The 10,745-nt window shown below is 42.9% G+C and overlaps 1 long non-coding RNA gene across 1 annotated transcript; it reads right to left on the reverse strand.

The window, feature by feature from the left end:
• Window positions 1–263: 263 nt before the first annotated feature.
• Window positions 264–10,374, reverse strand: LOC109167395. Its single transcript, XR_002051851.1, has 3 exons — window positions 9,782–10,374; window positions 9,356–9,423; window positions 264–375 (listed from the first exon to the last, which is right to left on the reverse strand). It is a non-coding gene; the product is annotated as an uncharacterized LOC109167395 (long non-coding RNA).
• Between the last annotated feature and the right edge of the window lie 371 nt (window positions 10,375–10,745).

A 10,745-nucleotide genomic window follows, 5' to 3' on the forward strand; every position in this document is an offset into this window, starting at 1 on the left:
TAAGCCTTTAATCATGTTAGGAATAAAGAAAGTAGACCTTTTACTATTCAGATTCTAATTAGGAATCCTAAACTTCTTACCCAGTTAGTGTAACACCCCCTAAAACAGGCTAATTAAAAACCTTAAAACATGCAGATAACACAACTAAACAACAAACACAGTGGAAGACTAAAAGATAACTGGATAAATAAAAATCCAAGTCATGGGGTGTTATGCCACGTTCACCAACCAAGATGAACGCTACGGCAAAATCTGCATTGTTTACAACTATCCAAAAGTCATCAAAGTCTATAACTAAAGCGGCACACATGCCATAAAAACAACGGGAATAGCTATGCTAACAGGCATTAGACTGCGCACTCGCCTAGACATCACCTGAAAGAACACAATAAAACATGGGACGACGCCCGGTCAGCGAATAATGCTGGTAACCCACCAATACATGTGAAATATCATACATAGATAGATATAAGTTGTAAAGCCATTTTCGAAACGGAATACATAAGTATAGAAGTACAAAACCAAGATCAATAGTCAACACAAGACTCAACACTCTCAACAAGGATACGGGAACACATCCCAAAACCACAAAGGATAACCACAACACAGAGGATAAAGACAAGACCAACTCACCCACGGCAACACATGCCTAGGCAACACATACCTTTGTGACTACACACGTCACAAGAAGAGAACACAACCACGGCTACACAAGCCCTCGTGACATCACTCATCACGAGTCGATATGCCTTCCTTATGCCCTGTTCCAACCTTATGGCTACCCCCAACCTTATGTCTAGTTCCAACCTTTACCTCCAGGACCCCTGTACACCAAGTCCAACCTTATTCCCCCGGGAACCGTCGTTCCCCCTCTAACAGTCCCTCCAACAAAACCACCGATTTCATAGTACACTAGGTACCGATCACACATGGCAACACATGCCCTGGATAACACATGTTATCCCCCATAAACACGTGAACCTTACACGAAGGCCACAAACTCCATAATCACGTCACGGCCACCACGAGGACCGCTGCAATACCTTGGTGACTAGTGTCCCATACCACTAATCGTGCAATCCAGGTAAAGCCACACACACATCGCACCACAACAGGAATCAATCAACGGATCACAACAAAGATATGAAACCATACTCAATCAAGGAATGGATCATAGTCCAACAATAACAACGATGAATAACACAAGTTATCATCAACCAACAGGAAGGTACAAACAACACACATGCTAGTATTTAAACACCGAACTAGCATGCTTATCCAAACGGGTAAACCAAACGTAGTTGCGAAGAACTCATCACGATTCAACGAAACACAATGTTCAACACTTAGCACGATTCAAGACACCAAAACCTACATGGATTCCTACCATATAGTTCTAGACATACGAAACATCAAGAGAACACTCAAATAGTTCCACAAAAGAACAACGGGAAGTCAAAAGACCAAATACCGAGTCAAAAGAATCACGGGGATCAAATCCTATCACAACACCGAAGTGTTCCCCGCGGTTGGACCCACGGGTAGGTAGGCTCCCACCCGTGGTTCTGCCCGCGGGTACACTACCCACTGGCCTACGTTCCCCGCGGGTGGGCGGCGGGTTGGAGCTCTACCCGTCGTTCCACCCGCGGGTACATATACCTATACAAATAATCCCTTCGGGGATTTTCTTTTCCAAACTCAAATTGAAGTCCAAAACATGCCAAATCTCACCAAATACAACAAAATGACTTGAATCAAAGGAAATGCCAAGCAATGGCACAAATGAACCTCAAACACAAGCTCTAGATTTGCATTTTCACAAGATCATGCATCAACACTCACAATTTCATAGCAAAACACATGTAGAATCCAAGAAATCACATATAGGTAAGCAAAATAGGTTTTGTAGAGCATGAGTTACCTCTTGTAGAATAAAGACTTCACTTTACACCTCAACAAGCTCCTCACAAGGCTCACTTTCCAAACCCACTTCAAGAACAAACCAAAAGATCATAAAGATCCTAACTTTAAGAAAAGACACCTTAGATAAAACCAAAAACACAAGATGAACTTAGATCTTACCCTCCTAGATGCCCAAATATAAGAAAGGTTGAATCTTGGAAGCAACTCTTGAAGTCTTGGCAAGGCTCCAACTTGGCTTGGAAGAAAAGCTACTCACCTTTTAGAGAGAGGGTGGAGCTAGATTTTTAGAAAAGTGTAAGGATGGAATGAGGATGGTCTACTAGGTTAGGTTACAATACTAACACCATGTGAAAGGTCAAGAATGCCCTTACTAACATTAAAAAATGTAAGGAACAAGGGAACTCCTAACAAAGCTCAAGGTACAACTTTGACTTTAGGGTTGACTAGTCAATTATTAGTCCACAAGTATTGAATTTTCAGGATTTTAGGAATTAATTCACTAATTGAAATAGGATTAATTACTCAATTAATCCGTTAATTGAATTTGGATGTTGGGGTGTCACATCCTCTCCCCCTTCAAAGAAGCTTCGTCCCCGAAGCTTGGGTACGACGAATTACAAGCAAACGGTGAAAGGAAACAATGTTGTGACAAGGGATTCAAGAACGAATTCTTTTGGTCAATCTCAACAGATTTCTCAAGAGTTTCAAAACAAGAAAGGAGGTATATGAAATCAAAGATTGGCAAGAGTTTAACAAACGAATAGATTGAGCATCACGAACTCTAATCTTAACACAACGCCGACTACTAGACAACAACTAAGAACAAGGCAACCAACACAAAATACCCACTATTACTACTAAGCTATCTAAACAACAAGGCAACAGGAGAAAACAAACACAAAAGCAAACAACGAACAACCAACAACGGCAACAACGGCTAGGGAGATACAACTATTAAGGAAAGGCGAACACGGTAGCCACAGCTTCACTCTAGAAGGACTCGCTCTCCGACTCCTCGGACTCTTCATCATCTTCTTCTCTACGGCTCGAACTGGCTTCGATCTGATCTAGCCTGTTGTGCACGGCGACGAACTGCGTCTTCATGTAGGCGAAGCCCTCCTCGATCAAGCGGTTCTGCTGACGAAGCAAGGCAACAACACGCTCTTCATGCGACATGGAGTCGTGCTCCCTCTTGGTGCGAGCTTCTCTTCTTCGTCGGTTCTCTTCGCTTTCCGAGTCACTTTCTTCAGCTTCAACGGCTTCCGGTGCTCCCACCTCATCCTCACGATCGGCTTCATCTTCAGCTTCCTCATCACCTCCCAAGCTCTGAACGACGAGACTCAACTTCCCGGCATGGATCCCAAGCTCGGCTGCCAACTCTGCCCTTTCTTCAGGTGCCTTCCTTGCCACTTCCTCAAGCGTGATGTACTCACCATCATCCATCTGAAACAGATTACAACTCTGAAGATTGGTGGCATCCAACACCAACTTTCCCACGGCTTTCGGAAGACAACCATCCACAGTGACACCCCTCCTAACCAAGATCCAACTAACACTATCCCATACGGTAGGCTTTTCCGATTGTGATCCCGACAGAAAACCATGTGTTGCAACATCAAAGCTGGCAAGTTGAACTTAACCATGTTCTTGAGACAAAAGGCAAAAGTGCACTCCAACTTCCCCAACAACTTGCTTTTGTTGTTATTAGGCAACAAACAGTCTGATACCAACATAACCAAAATCCTTTGTTCCACAGTCAACCACTTTTTCTCCGGCCTTGAAGGTTGAGAGACGCCACCACCGAGCTCCGTCGATACTGTCGCCGCCACAAACCTCTACCGTCACAGCTTCCGAACTGCCACCACCATGAACCTGCTCTGTTTCGCCGAGAGAGGAGAGAACGCCGATGAACTCTTACCGTCCTTGCTAGCTGGGATGCCAGAGAACAGATGAGAAGCCGCTGGAGGAAGCTTAGATCACCGGAGGGAAGAGGCTACTCGCCGGATGTTGCTGCACGTTCTCTCGTTGATCTCCTTGTCGACGTTGGCTGCTGGAAGCGAAGGAGAGGGGCGACGTTGTTTCTCTTCTTCAAGGGAGATGCAAGGTGGTCGAGAAGAGAAACGCGAAGGGTGGGGATCGACGACGGAAGAAGAGGACGAGAAGGGTTGCCTGTTGTTCATTCACGCCAAAGCCGAGAGGGAGGGGAAATGGTGTTTGGCTGCTCAAGAATGAAAATGATACAATGCATTCATACACACAACAAAGAGTAGGGTTATTCAATGAATGGGTTGGGTTAGGAAGTAGGGTTGGGTAACATAGGTTGGGCTTAGACACTTTAGGCTCACAAAATATTAATACTTATATTTATACATTCATATGGGCTCAACTTGTGGGGTTCAAGACTTATATAATATATAGTCTTAGGATAATTAAGCACTTGGGCTCAAAGAATAATTATTAGGCCTTAGGGATTAAAAATCATTTTGGGTCTAGACATATTTCGTAAAAAAATATTGGTTCACCATAATAGGTAAACACGAGCCCGTTTTAAAATAAATAGCTATATAAATATTTTTATTAAAAATATTTTTTATCGGGACTATAATTTATTTTTAGGAAAATACCGGGTGTCACATCCTCACCCCCTTAAAAGAAGCTTCGTCCCCGAAGCTAGAAAATCATTTTGGGGATAAGAGTGTCACAAAAATACGATAGTATATAGAGAAAAATATTTTTGCGGGCAAAATATATACATATATATACACTAGGTTTTGGAAAAGATTTGTTTCGAAAGGTTAGAAAGGGTGAAAAGGTTTGGATATTAAACTCAAGGACACGAAGATTGGAAAGGAAAAGAGGATGAGAGTTTAGGTTCCAAACTGGAGGACGACGTTAACTAGTATTAGGATCAAAGTCATCAAAGTTGCAACTTAGGAAATAAGGTTGCCACCTTGCACAGAATCATTTGAAGTGAGGGAGCAAGAATGAGATTTGAAAGAATTGAAAAGATTTCCTAACGAAAGGTACTAGATTTAGGCTCAAGTATAGCGTAGATTAGAGAGGAAATCAAGATTTTCAAGGTTACAACTTAGGAAAACGAGGTTGTCACCTTGTACAGAATCAAAAACAAGAAGGAAACAAGAACGAAACTCGAAGAGATAGGAAGGGTTTCCCAGAAAAGGCATTTGGTTTGACAATAAGAGGGGAGAAAAACGGCTTAAAGAGGGTTAAGAATTCTTGACTACAGGCGACTTCTTCGACTCGACGCTTCGATCACTGCACCTTTGACGAACTGAAGGTTCCTTACCTTGATTCTGACGCGTTCTAGCGCTAAGATCTATACCGGATCCTCTTCATAAACTGAGATCACAGACATCTTCACCACAAACCCTTCTTCAAACACTGGTTTCTTCTTTCACTTTGTTACGGCTGAGCGAAACTCACAGGGACTAGGCAACTAGGAGTTGGCTTGCTTCCCTTATCGGTCTTCATCATTGCGTCGGTAGCGAAGCTCTTAGCAAACTTCTTTGATCTTCTTAGAGATTCGGCTTGCTGTCCATTCTAGCTAACTCAAGATCGGTTGAAGCATTAACCACTGCTTTCCTCTTTCTTTAAGCACACCCGGTTGTCTGTTCTTGTCGTCCAAAGACTTCAGTGATTTACAAACCAAACTTCCTTCTTTATTGCTCCTGAAGATCATCGAGGTCTAAGCACCCACGTATTCCTGGTACCTTCCTTAGCATCGTGAACTTCTGTACTCTGGATATCAGAAAACCTTGTAAGGAGTCCATTGTATGCGTGACGATAACCACCACTGTAAGGGAAACTTGGTCCATCCTTAGGGAACAATCCACGGTCCATAGCACAAGTTCCCAACTTGTCTTCTTGATCTGTATGATTCTTTCCCGTTGGTCATCCAAAGTTGGTTGAATTGTAGAACTCAACTTCAACCTTAAGCCAAACGCAAACGGTAGAACTTTTCGTAAACTGAAGTCTTCACCAAAGTCAACCTCTAGAGACGTTACATAGTTCCTTGTCCAAAGATTTGCTCATATCCTTACTAGAAGCTCGGTAGGTTAAGTCTTGTTCACAGTTGATAACTTTGCAATCTTCATAAGGTAGTCGGTTACAACCACTTGGTCTTTTCTTGTCTTGATCAACGGTAGATCTTCCCTGAAAACTTTGTTGTCGCACGATCAAGTCTTACTTATGAAGGTCCAACGGTAGAATCGGTCTATAGGTTGATCTCTAACTGTCCTTTCTTTTACTGTTCAAACTTCCCAAACAAGATTAGCTACTTCTCGGTCCTTCCTGGTTTTAGGTAGATCTCTCACCAGGAATCTTCGGCGCATCGTCTCACTTGCAACTTAGGAACACTCGGTGATCAAATCCATCTTTGCTTTGCTCTTGTCGGTTTGAGTCTTCTGACTGCCCCCAACGTTTGATTGCAACTCGGTTACGACTTCATTTCTTCTTTGTTGTCGAACCCCCTTACCAAAAGACTTTATGTTACCCATAACCTTCCAGGTGTGCCGACTAGGATAAACGGTACCCTCATTCACCGACAACTTCTTAACCTCTTCACGTTTCACAGGATCAAGCGACTTGTCAACAACGATGTTCTTCCCTTCTAGGTACCTTGAAGGTCTAAGCTTTTCAGGTAAGGCCATCTTGATATTTTTTACTTCCAAGTTCGTTGCTTAGAACTTTCCCGATCTTGGTTTCTCCGTAGGTAGGTAGAACTACTTCTATGCTGAACACTTCGATCTTGTACTTCAACTCTTCGTGCTTTGGGACGGTCCAAGGTTGATTCGTAGCTCTTTAACTCTGGAAGGCTTCTAACACGTTAACCCACAAATGACCCCTTGGTGTATGTTGACATCTTCTTAGAGCGCTTGGGACCGCTCTTGACTTCCCCTCGCGAGTGAGGGTTTTCTAACTTGATCTTCGAACTCTAGATGATGTCTTGCTTCTTAACGGACTTCGGTTGCATGAAAGATAAACTTCAACTCTAGGATTAACGTGAAACTGATGACGATGTCGTACGAGAAACGACATCACTTGCTTGAACGGAGATTGTTGTAGCTAACTCTAGGTTGCGAGTAGAGTAGACCATCTTCTTTGTGTTGACCGTGTGCCCAGCTGCAACCATCACGACTTGACTATCTTGTGACAACAGATCTTCAGGTCTTCTTTCTCTTATCCGCAGACTTCGGTAGGTCTTCAACGAACCCAAAACGAGGCAACATACCGAGAAGGTTCACACCAACCGAGAACAACAGCTACAACTACTAGAGCTAACAACAGAACAACATAAAAGAACTACACAGATAACAAAAGGTAACACACAAGCTCACCGCGCGTCCTAAGAATCCTATGCTTAGGTACTTAACAACTTAAAGGCTTCACTAAACATCTTAGAGTCTCAACTTACAAACACTAACCTAAGCTCAACTTAGGTCTTTAAAGTCCAACACTTAACATCCTAGGCTTAAACCTAGGCTCTGATACCAACTGTAACACCCTCTAAAAACATGCTATTTAAAAGCCTTAAACATGCAGATAACTGAACTAAAAAACAAATACAGCGGAAGACTGAAAGATAGATAGATAGACATAATCCGAAACACGGGGTGTTATACCACGTTCACCAAAAGGATGAACGCTACGGCAACATCTGCAATGTTTACATCTAAACCCATAGTCTCAAAGTGCTACATCTAAACTGGCACACAGGCCTCAAAACAAAGAGGGAGAAGCTATACTAGCAAGCACTAGACCGCGCACTCGTCTAGACATCACCTGAAAGAACACAATAAAACATGGGACGACGCCCGGTCAGCGAATAATGCTGGTAACCCACCAATACTTGTGAAATAACATACATAGAATAGATAAGATATAAGTTGTAAAGCCATTTTCGAAACGGAATATATATATATATATATATATATATATATATATATATATATATATATATATATATATATATATATATATATATATATATATATATATATATATATATATATATACGTACAAAACCAAGAGCAATAGTCAACACAAGACTCAACACTCTCAACAAGGATACGGGAACACATCCCAAAACCACAAAGGATAACCACAACACAAAGGATAAAGACAAGACCAATGGCAACTCATGCCTAGGCAACACATGCCTTTGTGACTACACACGTCACAAGAAGAGAACACACAACCACGGCTACACAAGCCCTCGTGACATCACCCATCACGAGTTGATATGCCTTCCTTATGCCCGGTTCCAACCTTATGGCTACCCCCAACCTTGTATCTTCTTCCAACCATTACCTCCAGGACTCCTGTACTTCTTAGTCCAACCTTTTTCCCTCCTGGGACCGTCGTCCCCCACCAACGACCACAAACGAGACCACCAATTTCATAGTACACGAGGGTACCGTACACACACACGGCAACACATGCCATCCAAGAATCACATGAACCTTACACAAAGGTCACAACTCCATAATCGCGTCATGGCCACCACGAGGACCACTGCAATACCATGGTGACTAGTGTCCCATACCACTAATCGTGCAATCCAGGTAAAGCCACACACACATCACACCACAACAGGAATCAATCAACGGATCACAACGAAGATATGAAACCATACTCAATCAAGGAATGGGTCACAGCCCAACAACAACAACGATGAATAACACAAGTTATCATCAACAATAGGAAGGTACAAACAACACACACGCTAGCATTTAAACACCGAACTAGCATGCTTATCAAATGGGTAAACCAAAGATAGTTCCGAAGAACACACAAGACTCATCACCGTTCAACGAAACACAATGTTGAACACTTAGCACGGTTCAAGACACCAAAACCTACATGGAATCCTACCATATAGTTCTAGACATACGAAGCATCAAGAAGACGCTCAAATAGTTCTACAAAAAAACATCCGGAAATCCAAAAACCAAATACCGAGTCAAAAGAATCACGGGGAACAAATCCCAATTCAATCAAACACCACAGTGTTCCCCGCGGGTGGACCCACGGGTGGTGCCCCGCCCGTGGTTCCTCCCGCGGGAACATCTCCCACGAGGCCTTGTACCTGCGGGTGGGGCGACGGGTGGTGCCCCGCCCGCCGTTCCGCCCGCGGGTACACGTCCTGTACCAAAACAATCCCTTCGGGGATTTTCAACTCCAAGCTCAAATTCAAGTCCAAAACATGCCAAAACTCACCAAATACAACAAAATGACTTGAATCAAAGGAATAGCCAAGCAATGGCATAAAAGAACCCTAAACACAAGCTCTAGATATGCATTTTCACAAGACAATGTATAAACACTCACATTTCATAGCAAAATAGTACATGTAGAATCTAAGAAATCATCATATAGGTAAGCAAAATAGATTTTGTAGAACATGGGTTACCTCAATCGCTTATCCAACCAAAACAACGCCAACATATGCTAGGCTCAACTCATATGCCAAACGGGAACCTGAGAATCAAACCGGATCTCCAACTAATTAACAAGAGTACTATACAAAACTAATTATGCTCAAAAGGGAAATAGAAACAACCTAGATCTATCCTTAATTACCCACAAGCTCAACCAACTAAGCTAGGCATCCTATTGTGAAGTAATCACAATTATTAAACCATAAGCTAAGCTAAGGAACTAAGCATTATTAAGACTAATAAACAAAAGCAAACTATTAAAGCTTAAGGGATTCGAACTCTAGCCAAACTACTACATAAAACACCCCCTTACCGCCACACTAATTAACCACTTAGTGACTTAACCAACATACAACTACTTAACCTAAACTAATCAGCAAAACACGGAAGAAGCTCACCAACTATCAACATCTTCTTCGTCTTCCTCACTGGGAGGCAGCGGGTAGAACACGGTGAAAACCTCCACCCTTCTTCTGCCCGCGGGGAACACCTCAAACAACACACCGCCGGAGAGCAGAGAACGCCGGGAACGGAGGAGAGACGCCACCACCGAGCTCCGTCGATACCGCCGCCACCACAAACCTCCACTGTCACAGCTTCCGAACTGCCACCACCATGAACCTGCTCTGTTTCGCCGAGAGAGGAGAGAACGCCGAGGAACTCGTACCGTCCTTGCTAGCTGGGATGCCGGAGATCAGAGGAGACGCCGCCGGAGGATGCTTAGATCGCCGGAGGGAAGAGGCTACTCGCCGGATGTTGCTGCACGTTCTCTCGTTGATCTCCTTGTCGACGTTGGCTGCTGAAAGCGAAGGAGAGGGGCGACGCTGTTGCTCTTCTTCAAGGGAGATGCAAGTTGGTCGAGAAGAGAAACGCGAAGGGTGGGGATCGACGATGGAAGAAGAGGACGAGAAGGGTTGCCGGTTGTTCATTCACGCCAAAGCCGAGAGGGAGGGGAAAGGGTGTTTGGCTGCTCAAGAATGGAAATGATACAATGCATTCATACACACAACAAAGAGTAGGGTTATTCAAGGCAATTTATATCCTACACCACGGCGCGCATTGCACTATGCGCCCAGATGCAAAACGACGTCGTTTTAATTTATTTTTTTTTTTAAATTTCCCGCCCCAGTGAATGGCAGTAGTTTTTTCTTAAAAAAAAAAACCCGCTGTTCAAGAATGTACATAATGTTATACTAGAATACACATAATTGTATACATGAATGTACATAATTATATAACAAAATATACATACTCTTTTTAAAAGATAATACACATAATCTAACATAATACATAATAAACATAAACTTTTAACATAATACACAACTATTAACATAATACACACAAATTTTCTGATTCGAATGT

This window comes from Ipomoea nil, unplaced genomic scaffold, assembly GCF_001879475.1.
Source record: "Ipomoea nil cultivar Tokyo-kokei standard unplaced genomic scaffold, Asagao_1.1 scaffold3162, whole genome shotgun sequence".
NCBI lineage: Eukaryota > Viridiplantae > Streptophyta > Magnoliopsida > Solanales > Convolvulaceae > Ipomoea > Ipomoea nil.